General features: G+C 40.0%; 1 non-coding gene across 1 annotated transcript; it reads right to left on the bottom strand.

Moving 5' to 3' along the window:
* Positions 1 to 3,018: 3,018 nt before the first annotated feature.
* LOC132540633 (small nucleolar RNA SNORA18) lies at positions 3,019 to 3,146 on the bottom strand. Its single transcript, XR_009551823.1, has one exon. It is a non-coding gene; the product is annotated as a small nucleolar RNA SNORA18 (small nucleolar RNA).
* Between the last annotated feature and the right edge of the window lie 894 nt (positions 3,147 to 4,040).

Raw genomic sequence — 4,040 nt, 5'->3', positions numbered from 1 at the left:
TGGGTGATCTTTTTTCTTCAGGTTACTGAAGATAAAAGTAGAACAAACACACAGATGACTTGTATTTCTGGAGGTGTGTGTGTGTGTTGTAAACAATGCTGCAGTTGTGCTTTTGCAGAATACAACAATTGTGTGACTCACAGAAATTTTCTTCTATCCTCATTGCTTTGGGGTTAACCCAGTGTAGTGTAGTACACACTGCCTAGTGCAAGAACCCAGGTTTGAGCCCCAGGTCACCACTTGGGAACAGTATGCTCTATGCATAGTGGTGGTGGCATCTCTACTCTCCCTCATCTCTGACCCTCCATATAAATAAAAAAAAGTTCACCTTGGGGCCAGGCGGTGGCGCACCTAGTTAAGCGTACACCTGCAAGGGGAAAAGCTTCATGAGTGGTCAAGTAGGTGTGCAGGTATCTCACTGCATCTTTCTCCCATCTCTATCTCCCCCTCCCTTCTCAATTTCTATCTCTATCCTATAATAAATAAAAAATTTTAAAAACCTTGCATTTGTGGTCCAGGAAGTGGCATAGCAGATAAAGCACTGAACTCTCAACACTGGTCCTCAGTTAATCCCCGGCAGCACATGTACCAGAGTGATGTCTGGTTCTCTCTTCTCTCTCTCCTCCTATCTTTCTCAATAAATAAATAAAATTTTTTTTTTAAAAAAAGTTCACCTGAGGCGGGGGTAGATAGCATAATGGTTATGCAAACAGACTCTCATGCCTGAGGCTCCATCAAGTCCCAGGTTCAATCACCTGCACCACCATAAGACAGAGCTGAGCAGTGCTCTGGATTTAAAAAAAAAAAAAAAAAAAGTTCACCTGTAGTAGTGGAATCATGATGGTGTGAATCCCCAGTAAAAACCCTGGCTGGGGGGCAGGGGGAACAGTAATTTTATATTTATATTTTATATAAATATTTATAAATTTATATTTTTATATAAATATATTTATATTGACTACTATTGCAGCTCAGGAGGTGGCACAATGGATAAAGCATAGATTCTCAAGCACAAGATCCCAAGTTCAGTTCCCAGCATCATATGTGGTAGAGTGATGCTCTTTTTTTTAAAGATTTTATTTATTTTATAAGAGAGAAAGAGCCAGACATTACTCTAGTACATGTGCTGCCGGGGATTGAACTCAGGACCTCATGCTTGAGAGTTTAGTTCCTTAACCATTGCACCACCTCCCAGACCAGAGTGATGCTCTTATTATATCTCTCAGTTCCTCTTTTATTAAATAAATACATCCTTTTAAAAAACTTATTATGGGGGCCAGGTGGTGGTGAACCTGGTTGAGCACACATGTTACAGTGTGCAAGGACCCAGATTCCAGTCCCTGGTCCTTACCTACAGGGTAAAAGCTTTGCAAGTGGTGAAGCAGGGCTGCAGGTGTCTTTCTGTCTCTCTCCCTATCTCCCCCTCTCCTCTCAATTTCTGGCTGTTTCTATCCAATAAATAAATAAAGGTAATTTAAAAAATAATTTAAAAAACTTATTATTTCTGAAGTACCTAGGAACTACATACAGTAAGACCTATTAAGTCTTTCATAAGAAAACAAGTCTAAGGTGGGGGTAGATAGCATAATGGTTATGCAAAGAGACTTTTATCTGGAAGCTCCAAAGTCCCAGGTTCAATACCCCACATCACCATAAACCAGAGCAATGCTCTGGTAAAAGAAATAAATAATACTACTTGTGAATCAAAAAGGATTGTAATTGGAAGTAGAAAAGAACTGCTATCCAGGGAAACACAGGCTCATAAAAACCTAAAATTTATCCTGAGGTCTGTGAAATAGCAGTGGATAAAACACTGGAGTCTCAAACATGAGATCTTGAGTTCAATCCCCAGCAGCACATGTACCAGAGTGATGTCTGGTTCTTTCTCTCTCTCCTTTCTCAAGAATTAAAAAAATTAAATACAAGATTGAGGAAACAACATAATGTTTATCCAAAAGATTTTCATGTCTGAGGCTCTGAGGTCCCAGGTTCAATTCCCCAACACCACTCACTTTAAGCTAGAGCTGAGCAGTGCTCTGGTGTCTCCCTCTCGCTTGTATTCTTTGTATCTCTCTGATTAAAATAAATATTTGAAATGTGAAATATATAAAAACTAAGAATAAAATAAGAAAGATAGAGAAAGGAAAGAAAGCAGGCAGGAAGAGTGGTGGTGTATCTGATAGGAGTATGCATTATCGTGAGCAGTGACCCAGCTTTAAGCCCCCAGTCCCTACCAGCAGCTGGGAAGTTCACAAGCAGTAAAGAAGTGTTGCATGTCTTTCTCTCTTCCATCTCCCCATTCCCTCTTTACTTCTCTCTTTCTCAAAATAATAATGATAATAATAATAATGATAACAATAATGGCTGCCAAGAGCAGTGGATTCCTCATGCAGGCATTGAGCCCTAGCAATAACCCTGGTGGAAAAAAAGGAAGGAAGGAAGAAGATCTGTGCTGCCCAATGTCATCAAAAATAGCGCTTTTTTTTGTTGTTCACTTTTGGTTTTGTTTTGTGAAGAGGGGAAGAGTGAAAAAGACCATAGCACTAAAGCTTCTGTTAAAAAAAATTATTTATGGGAGTTGGGTGGTAGTGCAGTGGGTTAAGCAAAGGTGGCACAAAGCACAAAGACCAGCATAAGGATCCTGGTTCGAGCCTCCGGCTCCCCACTTGCAAAGGAGTCGCTTCACAAATGGTGAAGCAGGTCTGCAGGTGTCTATCTTTCTCTCCCCCTCTCTGCCCCCCCCCATTTCTCTCTGTCCTATCTAACAACAACAATAATTACAACAACAATAAAAAGAAGAAGGGCAACAAAAGGGAAAATAAATAAATAAATATTTGTTTTTTATTTATTTTAATGAGAGAGATATATGGAGAGAGAGAGAGAGACCAGAGTACTGCTCACGTCTGGCTTAAGGTGCTGCTGAGGACGGAACCTGGGACTTCAAAGCCTCAGGCTTGAAAGACGTTTTCTGTTTCTTCTTCTGCTTCTCCTCCTCCTCCTCTTCTTTTTCCACATAACAGCTGTCTTGTAGTTCTTTCTCACAGATCTAACCAGTAGCTCTATGAGCAAAGCAAACCACACAATTACACTGAGGCATTTCCAAAGACAAGAGTCCACAGCAGAGCCCCATTGGGATAGACCTCAACCATGAAAGTCTTTTTGCATAGCCATTTTGCATAGCCAACCTAACTTCCTTTACAAAATAATTAATATACTTATTTTTATTATTTTAAAAAGATTTATTTTTCTTTCATATGATAGGACAGGAATTGAGATTGAGAGTTACAACTGCTTTACTACTGGTGAAGCTTCTGCCTGCAGGTGGGGATGAGGGGCTTGAACCTAGACCCCTGAGCATGGTAGCATATATGTTCAACCAAGTGTGTCACCTCCTGGACCCTTTTATTTATTTTTCAAACCAGAGTACTGCTCAGCTCTAGTTTATACTACTGCAGGGTATTTGAACCTCAGACTTTGGAACCTCAGGCATGAGATTCTCTTCCCATAACCATATGCTTTCTCCCCTATCTGGAAGCTTCTTTTAAAGCTGTGGAGACCATATTTGAACCTGGGTCATGTACATGGCAAAGCAGTGCACTATCCAAGTGAGCTATTCCACTGGCCCCAAAGATAGTTTTTCTGGTGGCAATCAAAAGATCAAAGTACAGTATGTAACTGTTTAATCATATACCATGATCCTTGCTTCACATTACGGTGTGCTTTTGATGATCTGTTGATAGTTTTCTGGAATCAGAAGTGTTTTTATTATATAGGAAAAGCAGGAATAACCCACTTCAAAATCAGGAAGTTAACTCCAATAATACCATAGACAAAAGCCAACAGGTTGCAATCTTCAGTTGGATACCAAGATAAATATATGATCTGAGGAAAAACAACATACAAAGTGATGGGCCATGGCTAAGCTGTGTGTAGGAGCTGTGACAATGACATAAACAAGTCAGTGTGCCTACACTGGAGCTGGCATCTGTACCTTCCCAATTTCCACAATTAGTGTTTCTTTAAGTTGCAATCATGTTTCA

This window comes from Erinaceus europaeus, chromosome 9, assembly GCF_950295315.1.
Source record: "Erinaceus europaeus chromosome 9, mEriEur2.1, whole genome shotgun sequence".
In the NCBI taxonomy this organism is placed as follows: Eukaryota; Metazoa; Chordata; class Mammalia; order Eulipotyphla; family Erinaceidae; genus Erinaceus; species Erinaceus europaeus.
This window is presented reverse-complemented; position numbering and strand designations above follow the sequence as displayed.